At 43.3% G+C, this 15,725-nt stretch overlaps 1 long non-coding RNA gene across 2 annotated transcripts; it reads right to left on the minus strand.

Moving 5' to 3' along the window:
* Nucleotides 1–1,371: 1,371 nt before the first annotated feature.
* LOC113878167 lies at nt 1,372–15,342 on the minus strand. 2 transcript variants are annotated; one of them, XR_003506924.1, is made up of 4 exons: nt 15,128–15,342; nt 11,548–11,698; nt 8,368–8,479; nt 1,372–1,672 (listed from the first exon to the last, which is right to left on the minus strand). It is a non-coding gene; the product is annotated as an uncharacterized LOC113878167 (long non-coding RNA). The 2 variants fall into 2 exon arrangements; XR_003506925.1 differs by lacking the exon at nt 1,372–1,672 and adding an exon at nt 6,394–6,568.
* Nucleotides 15,343–15,725: the final 383 nt, after the last annotated feature.

Raw genomic sequence — 15,725 nt, forward strand, 5'->3', positions numbered from 1 at the left:
CACATCCTGCTAGGTCTGGGCTAGATTTAAATCTTCTACGCTGGGTGGGCTAAGACCTTTCACCAGCTTGTCTATATGGCCATGGGAATGTATATCTCTACCTGAGCTCCTCTTAGTGGGAGGAGAAAACAAAGCGTCTTATTGGAAGTTTCAGGCCAACACCACATATTGGTGTGGAGCAAAGTTCATATAGTTAATTCTATATACATTGAAAACTTGAATTTCTAACCAAAAATACTCCCAAAAAGAAATCCTCAGGCTCAGATGATTTATTGATCAGTTCTGACTAGGTAACTATTCCGTGCTCTTATATGGAAAGATTCAGTATTGTTAAAATGTAAATTTTCTACCCAATTGATCCACAGATTTCAATGATATCCCAATACCACCATTTTTACACCTTGGTCCAAGATGGGTGTCCCAGCACTAGAAGGAAGGGAAGAAAAGGAGGGAAGTACACGCTTCCTCCTTCCAGGAAGTCACACCACCGTTTTCACTTACATAAACCACGAATGTATGGTATGTATGTGTAAGTGAATACACATGTTTCACTTACATATTAAGTAAGACCAAACTTATTTCATTAGGGCACACTAAGTGCGAGGATTCCCGGGCGGCTCAGCGGTGAGGAATCCGCCTGCCAAAGCAGGAGACATGGAGACGCAGGTTTGATCCCTGGGTCGGGAGGATCCCCTGGAGAAGGGCATGGCAACCCCCTCCTGGGAAATCCCGTAGACAGTGGAACCTGGCTGGCTCCAGTCCATGGGGTCATGAAGAGCTGGACATGGCTTAGTGATGAAACAACAACAGACTGCAAGGAAATCCTGGAAAGTGAGCTTTTCAAAATTATTTTTAATTTGATTTTTATTTTATATTGGTCTAGAGTTGATTAGTTTCAGGTGTGTGGCAAGTGGTTCAGTTACACATACACGTGTATCTGTTCGTTTTCAAGTTTTTTCCCATTTAGGTTATTACAGGTCTTCCCTGGTGGCTCAGTCAGTAAAGACTATGCCTGCAATGTGAGAGACCTGGGTTCAGTCCCTGGGTCAGGAAGATCCCCTGGAGAAGGAAATAGCAACCCACTCCAGTATTCTTGCCTGGAGAATTCCATGGACAGAGGAGCCTCGTGGGCTAGAGTCCATAGGGTCACAAAGAGTAGGACACGACTGAGTGACGAACACTTGGATTATTATAGAATATTGAACAGAGTTTCCTGTGCTGTACAGTAGGTCCTTGTTATCTATTTTATATCTAGTAGTATATACATGTCAATCCCAAACTCCTAATTTATCCCTTCCCTCTGTGTTTCCCCCTTGGTAATCATAAGTTTGTTTTCAAAGTCTGTAAATCTGTTTCACAAATAAGTTCATTTCTATCATTTTTTAATATTCCACATGCAAGTGATATCATATATTTGCCTTTCTCTGTCTGATTTACTTCACTTGTTATGATAATCTCGAGTTTCATCCATGTCCCTGCAAATGGTATTACTTCATTACTTTTTATGGTTGAGTAATATTCCATCGTATATACATATGCCACATCTTCTTTAGCCGTTCCTCGGTTGATGGATAGTTCGGTTGCTTCCAGGTCTTGGCTGTTGTGAGTGGTGCTGCTATGGACGCTGGGGTGCATGTATCTTTCTCAGTTATGGTCTTCTCTGGATATGTGCCTAGGAGTAGAAAAGGTATTGTTTTTAGATGTGCGTAAGCCTAAAAGAAAGCTGACACATGTATGGGAGTTTTATTTCCGCCAAGGAAAGAAAAAAACAGATTTGAGGTGGTAAAATTATAGTATCTGCCCTGATAAAACTGTCATTCAAACATATACCTGTCAGACTCCAAAACAGGAGCTTCCAAGTCGGTGGTCCTTATTAGCCCTGACCAGTCTTTTCTATTCAAAGTCATCTCTTCACTAAGCCTTTTCCTATTTTGTTGAATAGTGTATGTTTATTTTAATCTGTGTTTCATACCCACGTACACTTAGCACATGAAAATATTTATGAGGTCAGAGAAGAGGAAAATCCAAACTGTATGATGTCTACAAAAGCTCGAGTTAATTTTATGAATATTTTTAATCTCCTTTAAAGCATGGACTCACTCTTTGCTAAAAAGTTTGAGTCACAGATTTAAAAGAATCCAACGTAATTTTAAGGTTCTCAAGTGGTTTTTCTTAGGATAAGGGAAACTGCTAATTGGCTAAGAAGTCCACACTCAATGTCAGATTTTATTATGATACTTTCATTCCTTACAGCAAAGGAAAATAGTAAGAGGCCCATGGATCTCATTTGTGTTTTTCTAAATTGCTATTTAGAAAAATAAAGATGAACAAAAAGCTAAATATGGTCAAAATTACTTCAAATGAGGAAATCCCATTCAAGGGTGAAACACTCAAGTCCTGCATAACCATGTTTTATCCTAGAATTAGAGGTTCTTCAAATTCTTGCAGGAAAGGTGTTAGAAACTCTGGATTATTGGTGTCAACACAAAGAAATACAGTACTTACTGTACTTTATCGGGCTTTGCTTCATTGCCTGTTACAAAGACTGTGTTTTTCACAGATTGAAGGTTTGAGGCAACCCTGTGTCAAGTAGGTCTATCAGCATCATCTTTCCAAAGCATCTGCTCACTTTGCGTCTCCATATCTCATTTTGGTATTTTTGAAATATTTCAAACTTTTTCATTATTAGTATATTTGTTATAGTATATATTTGTCATCTTTGATCTTACTCTTAAGATTTGCAGAAGGCTCAGATGATAGCATTTTTTTTTAAAAGCAATAAACTAATTTTTAAGTTGGTAAAGAATCTGCCTGCAGTGCAGGAGACCCTGGTTTGATTCCTGGGTCAGCAAGATCCCCTGGAGAAGGGATAGGCTACCCACTCCAGTATTCTTGGGCTTCCCTGCTGGCTCAGACGGTAAAGAATCCACCTGCAATTCTCGAGACCTGGGCTCGATCCTGGATTGGGAAGATCCCCTGGAGGAGGGCATGACAACCCACTCCAGTATTCTTGCCTGGAGAATCCTGTGGACAGAAGAGCCTGGAAGCCTACAGTCCATGGGGTCACAGAGAGTTGGACATGACTGAACGACTAAGCACACATTTGTTTTAGACATACTGCTCTTGCACACTTAATAGACTTAATAGACAGTATCGTCAAAGTATCCTTTCTATATGCACTGGAAAACCAGAAAGTTTGCACAACTCACTTTACTGCAGCCCTCATGCTGTGATCTGAAATGGAACCTGCAGGATCTCCAGGGGTGAACAGACTCATCAATGCAGCTTTAAATGAGCACAAAATGGAACTAGAGGCTGACGATTCTGCTTGGGTGGTGATGTTACTTAGGATAAACGCCTTGGATGGACAGATAGTGCTTCATTACTACATACAGTTCCTTTCTCAGAGTTCTGGAGAACCCCTGGCTCCAGCATGCTTGGAAGATGTTCGTCTAGTTAAATAATCGATGTCACACACTCACAGTTCTTTCCTGAGAGACAGAATGTTCTTACCACGCATCCCAGGACCTGACAGGATGTTCCTGCCTAGTGTCTCAGCACTTCTACTTTCCATGTGTTACATTCAAATGGACAAATTAGTGTTTGTTGCCTACAGTTTTATGAAGTTGAAAATGAAAGTGAAAATGTCAGTTTCCAGAAGCTCAGCTTGCAAAAGACACAAGTTGTTTTGAGTTATAAATCAGAAAAGCAGTGTCAGAAATGACTGAGGCCACCAAATGGATACTGCTTTTTTTTTTCATTGATTCTACTTTTCTATGCTTTTCAAATCAACTTTAATTACTAGTTGAAACAGCTGAATTAGGAAGCTTTCAGTAACCAGTAAACAAGAAAGTTGAAGGTAAAGACTTTTGACTCCTGAATATTACAAACATCAAATTCAGGTTGCTTGGTGGATGATGGATTCTACCCATTTCAGCTGATGAATCTCCAGTCCCTAAAAGAGTGCGTTAGGAATGTGGTGAACAGATAATCTGCCGAATCTGATGATTCACAGATTATCAGAGTCGGAGTAAGGAAGCCACTGGACATGCTTCAGGCAGGAGGCAGGAAGTAGCTAGGAGAGTCAGAGACCAATATGATGACACAGAAAATTTGCCCGAAGCACTTTATCTCAGACGGATGTTTTTAACAAAGATGCAAGCCCACTCTTTCTCTACACTTCTTAGAGTCAAATTCTCTTTGGGGAACATGTAAGCTGAAGCTATGCTACTGGATTTCAATTCCAGTTTGAAAAAGAAATGCTGGGGAATAACTCTGTAGTAACTGTATGTATGTGTGTGTGTATGTGTGCATGCGTGCTAAATCATTTAGTCATGTCTGACTCTGCCACCCTATGGACTGTAGCCTGCCAGGCTCCTCTGTCCATGGGACTCTCCAGACGAGACTACTGGAGTGGGTTGCCATTTCCTCCTCCAGGGGACCTTCTCGACTCAGGGATGGAACCCCCGTCTCTTCCATCCCCTGCATCGGTAGGTGGGATCTTTATCGCTAGTGCCACCTGGGAAGACCGCTTGTGTGTGCGTGTGTGTGTGTGTGTGTGTGTGTGCAAATACGTATATTTGTTGTTGTTCAGTTGCTAAGTTGTGTCTGACTCTTTGTAACCCCATGGACTGTAGTCTGGCCAGGCTCCTTTGTCCATGGGATTTCCCAGACAAGAATACTGGAGTGGGTTGCCATTTCCTGTTGATTAAGGCATCAGTTTAATTGTGTGGATGTAACATGGTTTGTTTATCCAGCCACTAAATGGACACTATCTGGACTGTACCCAGGATTTGGCGACTGGGAAAAAAAAGTGTGCCGACCATTCGCGTATAGGTTTTTCTGTACACCCCAAATTTCATGTTTCTTGGGTAAACGTCAAGGGTTAAAATGGCTGGGTCATATGGCAAATGTATGTTTAAAACAAATTGTCAAATTATTTACCAAAGTTCTGTGATCAGAGGTTTGAGAAGGGCCTCTCCATAGTTCGAGGGAAAAGCCAGTCTATTATGTAGGAAAGTAAACGCAACTGTGTCTTCTGCTCATGCCGGCACCCTCTTACTACAGGAAGCGCAGTGATATTCAAAATGAGAACGGTTTAATACTGCAAGAAAATAGGACGATCTGCAGTGCCAAACCCGATCCCAGGGCATCGACAGCATTTAAGTTTCCATCCCAAACAATTCACTTCCTACCACCCTGTCAAGGCCACATGCTGACCGTCCAGTTCTTTCTCTTCTAAGGCCTATCTCAATCAAGCCCTTTGCTCCCAGCTTTGAACTCCTAAGGGAAAAGAGAAAGATAAAATCTGTGGGTTACTTTTGCAACAAGTTATGTTCTTTCTCAATGAATTTTCCATGACATCTGTTTAGGAAAATCTCAGAATACACCAAAATGAGATAATGATGGGGTTTTATATTTATCAAAGGCTGCCTTACCCCCACACACAAATAAGCTAAGTCCCCATTGCATGGAAGGACACTTTCGTATGCCCAGAGGCAGAGTCCATGAAAGGGAAATTAAGAAGAAGGGGGAACGGTTCTGATGGGTAAGACCTCCCTGAATCCTGCCGCAAAGCTGGAGGCGTCTGAACTTGGCGGTGCTGATGGTTTTGTCAATGTGGTCTCCCGTTTGCTTTTGGTATTGACTCGTCTTACTGCTTCTGCTTCCAGGTTGGACTTGAAAATAAATGCTCAAGTTCCTGATGACTCAGAAAGATGAGAGCTTCCTTTTGAACGTTTCACAGTTGGTCCCAAGTAGTAGCTGATTCAGAGGCAGCACGGCTCCATCAGTGATAGCTGCTTCAGGCAGCTCATTAGGCACGCTTGCTTTAAGGCAAAAGTGTACTCTGAGAATACAACCACTCTGAACTGATATCTGCTTTCCTCTCTTAGCGCCTTCAGAGGCCACGCAGTTTATTATTGTGACTATTAAGAGGGATAAAACCCATTTCCACGTTCATGGTGGCCATAGCAAGAAATTATTGGATCTTATGCCAACAAAGGTCCAAGTAGTCAAAGCTATGGTCTTTCCAGTAGTCATGGGTGGATGTGAGAGTTGGACTGTAAAGAAGTTTGAGCGCCAAAGAATTGATGTTTTCTAACTATGGTGTTGGAGAAGACTCTTGAGAGTCCCTTGGACAGCAAGGAGATCAAACCAGTCCATCCTAAAGGAGATCAAGCCTGAATATTCAATTGAGCTGAATATATCAGAAGGGCTGATGCTGAAGCTGAAGTTCCAGTACTTGGGCCACCTGATGTGAAGAGTCAACTCGTTGGAAAAGACCCTGATGCTGGGAAAGATTGAGGGCAGGAGGAGAAGGAAAAACAGAGGATAAGCTGGTTGAATGGCATCCTTGACTCAATGGCCATGAGTTGAGCAAACTCCAGGCAATAGTGAAAGACAGGGAAGCCTGGCATGCTGCAGTTCCACTGGGTCATAAAGAGTCAGACGTGACTTACCAACTGCATGATAACAACAATTTTAACTCTAAGTTCTGTGGAAATGCATGTTTATAGCAGTGGCCACTGGAAATATTTTGAACCATTTACACGTATCTGTTGCACCCCTGTTAAAGAAGAAAATATACCTGAGATTAACCTCAGAGTGTATTTTTGCTTAACTCCTCTTGACCATAAAGCGTTTCTCAGGATATCAATAGTGCTTATGTGTCCGTCCCAATCTGATACTATGGATAAAATAGATAAGTAATGAGAACCTTCTGTATAGCCCAGGGAACTCTGTTCAATGCACTGTGGTGACCTGATGGGAAGGGAGTCCAAAAGGGCAGGGATGTATGTTTATGTATGGCTGATCCGGGCTTCCACGGCAGCTCAGTGGTAAACAACCCGCCTGCTAATGCGGAAGACATGGGTTCCATCCCCGGGTCAGGAAGATACTCTGGAGAAGGAAAAGGCAACCCACTCCAGTACTCTTGCCTGGGAAATCACATGGACAGAGGAACTTGGTGGGCTACAGTTCTTGGGGTTGCAAAGAGACGGACACGACTGAGTGACTGAGCAATAACACAAACGGCTGATTCGTTCTGTTGCGTGTCAGAAACTAACACAACACTGTAGAGCAACTGTTCTCCACTAAAAAATTAATTAAAAACAAACAAACTAACGATGTCTGTGAAGCGTCCCAGAGTCAGGTCCTTGCTCCTCTGAACCTCAGACTGCGTGTCTACAGAGGAGCTCGGATTTGTAGCCTTGACACGATGTGTCCTACTTTTCCAGCAGCGCGGGAAGCAAGCGGGGAGAAAAGGGGCCGTGAGCTGGCCAACAAACAAACAAAATGAGTCCACATCTAGAAACGGGTTTCACCCTCCAAGGTCCCATGTCGGTCCGGCATATCGTGTGTCTGTAAATGTCAAAACTAATAGGAGAAAAAAATGCAGATAAAACCCAGAAATCTGGCCCCTGCTTATTTCCTATTTTCAGCTAAGATAACTCATATCTGCATGATCAAAACAGATGTTTGAGAAATCTCAGCAATCTCTCATCAATCAGACACCACTGAGCAAATATTAACCCCAGAATATGATGAGATTGCCCTATACACCATCAGAGCCATAATAAGACTCCGAAATTATTGATTTAATCCTTGGTCGCTTCCCAGTTTCCATCCACAAGGCAATATAGAATATTCAGCCAAATTCCCTTCAAATTATCTTAAAAAATCAAACTTTTCACATTGCCTCAAGTGTTTATCCTACCATCTCACATATTTTTACTTAGATTTTCTTTATAGCAGGCTTAATTTTTTTTACATTTTAGCTTTATCCAATATTCATATTTATTTTGTCCTTTTCAAGCATGCTACGATAACCCTTTAATATGATGCCCTTTGCCCCTGCACTGTTGCTTTTTCCACCAAAGACACACACGGACTCTGACATCAGTGAACAGGGAAGTGAGCACTGTCTGTCGCGTGCACACACCTTGCTCCCCAGTCACCCCCTCTCTGTTTACTGGATAAGAGTAAGGGACAACTTCTATAAAAAGCAACATCCTTATCTTTTCTGGAATAAACAATCAATCATCTCAAGCCTCTCAGAAGATTTTCCAGGAAATATGAGCCATTATATTGACGCTTCTCAAGTTCCTCAAGAACTCTGCAAGGCAAGGACTTCCTCAGTGGTCCAGTGGTTAAGACGGCCTTCCAATGCAGCGAGTGAGGGTTCGATCCCTGGCTGGGGAGCTGAGATCCCACATGCCTTGTGGCCAAAAACTCAGAACATAAAACGGAAGCAACACTGCAATAAATTTAATAAAAACTTGAAAAAAAAGAAAGAAAGTTTATAGAACTCTGTAAGGCAGAGGAAGCCCCTCAAGATCTACTGAAGAGGAAAAATAACACACTTACTGGTAAAGGATCTTTTTTCTCAGTTGTTCAACAATCTTTTGATTGCCCTTTATGCACAAACCCCTGTGTTTATGAAACTTAAATTCCTTGAGGGATATATTTGCCAGAGATTCTGCAAGAAAAAAAAAATGCCACACTTGATTTGTGGTAATTTGAGGAAGATTTAATGGAGGAATTATTAGCAAAGTTGTGGGCAGAGGTCAGAGAAATCACACACACACACACACAAGTACACACACACAGGGCAGTCAGCACCCCCAGGGCTAGTAACACCCAAGCTGTAATCAGTGGCTCAGTAGATGGGGAAGAGAGCAGTTTCCGAGTCCTGACAGGAGGCTCCTGGAGAGACGGGAGGAGGAGATAGCATGGGGGCGGGGGCCGGGGGTGGGGGGTGGGGACAGAGACAAGGGCAGCCTAAGCAGACCCCACAGAGAGGGGGACACAGGACAGAAAGGTGACCCAGCCCTTCTCTCTTCACTCCCACTGTGGCCTCCCACTGGCTGAGCCCAAAGGAAATTCAAAGGACCTGATCGAATCTAGAATGGTCAGCCTCCCAGAGCCCACAGCAAGGTGGAGGATGATGGAGAAGGACGCTAGGGGGATATCACAAGGTTGCTAGTCCCACGGGCAACACTCATCTTACTGACCCAACTTCACTGAAATCAAGATGACCTCTGGGACGCTCCTGGTGGCCCAGTGGCTGAGACTCTGTGCTCCCAATGCAGGGGGCCCAGGTTCCATTCCTGGTCAAGGAACTGGATCCCACGTAACTCAACTAAAGATTCGACATGCCACAACCAAGACAGCAAATAAATAATTGTTTTTTTTTTTAAGAAGACCTTCATCTTGTTTTAGAGGATGGACACCCAGCTCTGGCTGAGAAGTAGAATATTCTGTCTATTTTGTACTTTGTGGGAATGTGACATAGTCTATTTTTGTATGACGATTTGTTAGTGTCCACAGATGGGTCTGCTTGAAAGGTTGGGAAGTCAATACCTAAATTCTGTAGTCTACAAATTGAAGAAATGCTCTGATAAGTATATTTAACACAGAGACCTAAAAATGAAGCATTTGGTGGACAGACGCTAAGGCAGCCACATGACCCCTGCTCTCAGGCGTTCGTGCCTTTGAGAGGCCTTCTCCCCCTGAGGATGGTGGTAGCCGTGACTTGCCTCTGCCCACGGAAACTGCAGAGGGCTGCTGTCTCTCCTGTGATGATGCTCAGTACGTGACAAAGGTGATGACACTGCCACGATCACATTATATAAAATCGCTCTGCTAGCAAGCAGTCTCATGCTGAAGACTCTCTCTTCTGCCAGGTTGAGGGAATAAGCTTTCAGGTAAAAGCCTGACGGGGGTACCAGATGACACAGAGCTATGGCAATCCTTAGAGCTGTGAGCAGCCCCTGGTCCACAGACAGCAAGAAGCAAAAGCCTCCTCTGTTCTACAGCCACAGAGAGCTGAATTCTGCCACCACACTGAATGGTTTGGGTAGCAGATCCACCCCAGTCAAGCCTCCAGATGAGACCCCACCTCCAACCAACACCTTGATGGTAACTTTCCAGACAACCCAGCTAAACCAAGCCCAGATTCCTCACCATGGAACCTGTTAGATAACAAATGTGTGTTGCTTTAAGCCATAAAGTTGGTGGTCACTGGGGCTTCCCTGATGGCTCAGCAGGTAAAAAATCTGCCTGCAATGCAGGACACAGCAGACGTGGGTTTGACCCTTGATTCAGGAAGATCCCCTGGAGGAGGGCATGGCAACCCACTCCAGGATTCTTGCCTGGAGAATCCCACGGACCGAGGAGCCTGGTGGGTTACAGTCCAAAGGGTTGCAAAGAGTCAGACACACGACTGAGTGACTAAGCTTACACACACATTTGTAGTCATTTGTTATGAAGTCATAGAAAATAAATACAAATAGGTGTTTAATTTTTCCATATTGTGTTATTTAATAACTCTTTAGAATATTCTCCCAAACTCCCTGCAACATGGGTCTTGTGGCTCAGTCATTATTTTAGTCAACAAGCAGGGTATCCCCCACACAGGTGGCTCAGTGGTAAAGAATTTGCCTGCCAATGCAGGCAACAGAGGAGATGTGGGTTTGATCCCTGAGTCGGGAAGACCCCCTGGAGAAGGGCATGGCAACCCACTCTAGGATTCTTGCCTGGGAAATCTCATGGGCAGAGGAGCCTGGAGGGCTACAGTCCGTGGGGTCACAAAGAGTCAGATACAACTGAGCACGGCACACTCCATCTTACACAGGACTGTTTACAAACTAGTCCCATAAATGTTAAGTCAATGGTTCATTGAGATCAGCTGTGAGGACGAATCTCAGGTAAGAGATGGGATATTGGGCACTGAGTCTGTGACGTGTGAAGGGGCTCACCCAGGGACAGCCAGATAGCTGGGGACAGATCTTGGCTTTTGTCTCAGGACTTTGACCACAGGCCCCAGGCTATTCAGTCTGCCAACCTGCCTGCCTTAGACAATTAAAACACAGTGGCCAACAAGCCACACTTTCTACCTTTACAAGAGCCAGGTATATTTATGTTGTCCCCTATAATGGCAAAACACCTTCCCTTTACCTTGAAATGCATGTGACTGGCCCCCAGATTAAAAATACATACTAGCAGAATACAGTCCCATGGAGGGCCTTCCCTAGTGGTTCGGTGGTCAGATCTCTGCTCTCTCAATGTGGGCGCCTGGGTTTGACCCCCACGCCACAACTGAAGATCCTCACGCCACGCTGAAGATGAAGATTCCGAATGCCGCCACTAAGACCAGTGCAGCCAAATAAATATCTTAAAAAATCCCACGGAAGACGGATTAACATCTCCTCCCAAGTGATTACAGTTGTGGTTCAATCATGCATCCTTATCTAAAATCAGGTTTCGAATTGCAGATATGAGTGTTATTATCATCAGCAGCAAGGGTGTAACGCCAACATTTAAAAACATCTTTTACAAAGTCTACCCAGGCTTAAAATTGCAATTCCTTCAATGACTGGAAGAAAAAAGGGGACTTTGGCAAAACACTTCATGATTAAGGCCCAAACTCTAAACCTTATTAGGACCAAAGCAGATGGTAATATTAGCTAATAGATTAAAAGCAAAAAACAACTGTTCTCTGTTGAAAGAAATATTTGGAAGTGATGCAAAGCACTTACAACTTACCTCTTTGCGAATGGTCAGTGGTGGAATTCTAGCCGCAAGGTCTGTTGTGAGTTTATTCCAAAGGCCAGCTAATGGGGCACACACGGCAACCTCTTCTGAGATGGAGCAGAACGCTGTCTGCAGTGGAGATCAAAGCCATAGATGTGGGTGCCTGTAATAAGAAAAATGATGGTTCAGGCAGTCCCACCCTGTATCTCCCATTAGTCAACGTGAGCAGCAGTCATGAACATTCTCTCCCATGTCACTCTGCTTAAACCCATCCATATCATTGGAGCTGTGGGAGCCTGAGAAGCATTTTATAACAAATACAGGACTGTTTCACGTGGGTCAAACATTTAATAAGCTTCTAGAAAATATCCTGCCTTTGTTCGGCTCAGAACCTGGCCCAGGATGAGAGGGTTTTTCTTGATTGTCGGGTGCTTATTTTTCTGAACCTCCATTTTAAAGGACAGCAGGTTTGAAAACAAATGTGATTCAACCTTGGAAGGCTCTTGCTTATGTGTCTGCGTGTCTTTTACCAGGGCCCTTGATTAGAAGGAAAAGAGAAAGGAGTCCTTTTCCTTCCATCTCGCCCTGTTATTATGTTCACTGCGAGTCTTGCTCTTTCTTTCCGCCAATTAGGACCTGTTCCAATATGGCGGGACCTCCAGAGCTACGAGCAGTGCTTCGGAGGCGAGACTCTTTCCAGAAGCTGCTTGGTTTGAAATTCCATCCCCCACCGCCCTTAAAAAAAAAAAAAAAAAAAAAAAAAAACACAGTTCCACTGAGTTCCCAAGCATTTATATTTGGAGTTTGTATGACTGAAGGATTTATTGTCAGGGGAAAATGAGAATGGTTCTATTTTCCCCCTCACCTAAAAAAACAGGCTCCCTGGGTGCATCTTTGAAGGACTTAGACCCTGTTGGTTGTCCCACAGAGAAGCCCCCTGTCACAGCTCCAGTTCGGGAGGGCGAAGCAGAGCTGGGCAGTCAGGACTGGGATTCTAAACCTGAGTCCAGCACTTACTAGCTCCACAGGTTTCAACAGAGTAAGTAATCTCTTTCAGTCTGCTTCCTAATCTGTACCAGACTCATAAATAATCACAGCTTCTTGAGGCAATGGAAAGGGTTGAATGCATAGCCTATAAGGTCCCACCTCACCATCTGGAACATGGGGAGTCATTTAAAAAGTGCTCTTATTTCAGGACTGATTATCGTATAGTTTCCTCTGCTTGCCTTTTTCAGTTAGCTCTTCCATCAGTGTGGTTTGTCCTCAGTCATGTTTGATTAGCTCCACACCACACATGTGGGTCTTCTATTTACATAGAACCAAACATCTGAAGAGCTGAAAAAGCACCGTTTATTCCGGTCTCAGGTTTATCTGTACTGATCTCACTGTATTTAATTTCTGATAGGATTGCTGTCAGAGCACACAGCTTTGTTCATTCTTAGTGTCTCTGCAAAGCACGTGGGTCATAAACCTTTCAGTGCATGCATGCTCATGAAATGGATAAATAACAGAAAAGTTAACACTTTTAATAATTATGACAACCAGTGTGTTAAATCTTTCATTAAAAGTTCAGTTCAGTTCAGTTCAGTCGCTCAGTCATGACCGACTCTTTACGACCCCGTGAATCGTAGCACGCCAGGCTCCCCTGTGCATCACCAACTCCCGGAGTTCGCTCAAACTCATGTCCATTGAGACGGTGATGCCATCCAGCCATCTCATCCTCTGTCGCCCCCTTCTCCTCTCGCCTTCAATCTTTCCCAGCATCAGGGTTTTTTCCAATGAGTCAGCTCTTTGCATCAGGTGGCCAAAGTATTGGAGTTTCAGCTTCAGCATCAGTCCTTCCAATGAACACCCAGGACTGATCTCCTTTAGGATGGACTGCTTGGATCTCCTTGCAGTCCAAGGGACTCTCAAGAGTCTTCTCCAGCACCACAGTTCAAACGCATCAATTCTTCGGTGCTCAGCTTTCTTCACAGTCCAACTTTCACATCCATACATGACCACAGGAAAAACCATAGCCTTGACTAGACGGACCTTTTGTGACAAAGTAATGTCTCTGCCTTTCAACATGCTATCTAGGTTGGTCATAACTTTCCTTCCAAGGAGTAAGCGTCTTTTAATTTCATGGCTGCAGTCACCATCTGCAGTGATTTTGGAGCCCCAAAAAATAAAGTCTGATGCTGTTTCCACTGTTTCCCCATCTATCTGCCATGAAGTGATAGGACCGGATGCCATGATCTTAGTTTTCTGAATGTTGAACTTTAAGCCAACTTTTTCATTCTCCTCTTTCACTTTCATCAAGAGGCTTTTGAGTTCCTCTTCACTTTCTGCCATAAGGGTGGTGTCATCTGCATATCTGAGGTTAATGATATTTCTCCTGGCAATCTTGATTCCAGCTCGTGCTTCATCCAGCCCAGCATTTCTCATGATGTACTCTGCATAAAGTTAAATAAGCGGGGTGACAATATACAGCCTTGACGTACTCGTTTTCCTATTTGGAACCAGTCTGTTGTTCCATGTCCAGTTCTAACTTTTGCTTCCTGACCTGCATATAGGTTCCTCAAGAGGCAGGTCAGGTGGTCTGGTATTACCATCACTTTCAGAATCATTTACATTTAAATTCCCCAGCCTTTTAAAAAAAATGTATTACTCAAAGATCAACAAATTGGCAACCTGCGGATATTTTTGCAATTGGTGTTGTAGTTAGGGAAGCCACCATCTCTATAATATTGTTTCTTCTAATGAAATGCACTTGTTATACCTTTCCACTCATTTAAAGGGCTTCCCTAGTGGCTCAGATGGTAAAGAATCTCCCAACAATGCAGGTGACCTAGATTCCATCCCTGGGATGGAAAGATCCCCTGGAGAAGGGAATGGCTACCCACTTCTGTATTTTTGCCTGAATACCCCATGGACAGAGGAGCCTGGTGGGTTAGAGTCTATGGTGTCACAAAGAGTTGGACATGACTGAGCGCCCACACACACACACGGGATGGAGCCCAGCTTTTAAGAGAGCATCTACATAAGAGCTTTGGTACAAATTTCAATGCTTTCTGGGAAATACATGATCAGAAACATGGAGAGAAGGTTAAAACAACAATTTTATCAGATAACAATAATTTTATCAGTTATTTTCAAGGTTATCAGGCTCCCAAATCATGCAAATCTGAAAGGAATTTCAATTTGTGGAGATTTCAGCAAAGAGATAAAATTTAGAAACATCTAATTCAGTAAGTCAATTCTCCTGAATTTAGAAAACCCAAATAGTTAATCTGTGGGCTGAATTCTATGCTCACATATTTCTCTATTGCAAATGTAAATTGAATATAACACTGGAGAGATTACAAAGAAGGCTTTGCCCAGAGAAAGGTGCTATGTTAAGTCAATGTTCCTTCTTCGATTGAAACTTGGTCCATGCTCCTGAGTAAAGCACCAAGGTCAACAGAGGTCATTGTGAGACTTCTTAAAATCAGGAGAACTTCTGCATAACACACTCCCCCAAAGGGAATAACGGCTGACCTCCAGAGCCAGATTTTTGGAGGATGACTTTTTCCGACACATCATACAAGTGCAACCCCATCTTCTTACTTACCTTGAGGACCTTGTTTGTCAGTCATAGCCTTGCTTTCAATATATTTCCTGCTTGACTATTTCTCTGAGCAAGTTCTCTCATCAGAATCTATATACGTATAGCGTAGAAGGGAGGAAGAAACGTTGGGAGAGGAACATGGGGCTCATGTTCCAAGGAGGCCTTTGCCCGTTAGTTCTCAGAGATCACTGCACATAAGACTGTAAAAACAGAAAGTGTATTTAAAAGTAATGGTATGATCCCTTAGGAAGTGAGTCCAAGAACATAATCTTCCCCATCCACGATCTGAGATCTCTGAGGGATGAGTCAGAGGCAAAAAATGGTTTCTATCAATAATGAACAAGTTGCCCACCCATTAAAAAACACTGACCCACCTCCCAGAATATTGGAAATAAAAGCAAAAATAAACAAATGGGACCTAATTAAACTTAAAAGCTTCTGCACAACAAAGGAAACTATAAGCAAGGTGAAAAGACAGCCTTCAGAATGGGAGAAAATAATAGCAAATGAAGCAACTGACAAACAACTAATCTCAAAAATATACAAGCAACTCCTACAGCTCAACTCCAGAAAAATAAATGACCCAATCAAAAAATGGGCC

Source organism: Bos indicus x Bos taurus, chromosome 19, assembly GCF_003369695.1.
Source record: "Bos indicus x Bos taurus breed Angus x Brahman F1 hybrid chromosome 19, Bos_hybrid_MaternalHap_v2.0, whole genome shotgun sequence".
In the NCBI taxonomy this organism is placed as follows: Eukaryota; Metazoa; Chordata; class Mammalia; order Artiodactyla; family Bovidae; genus Bos; species Bos indicus x Bos taurus.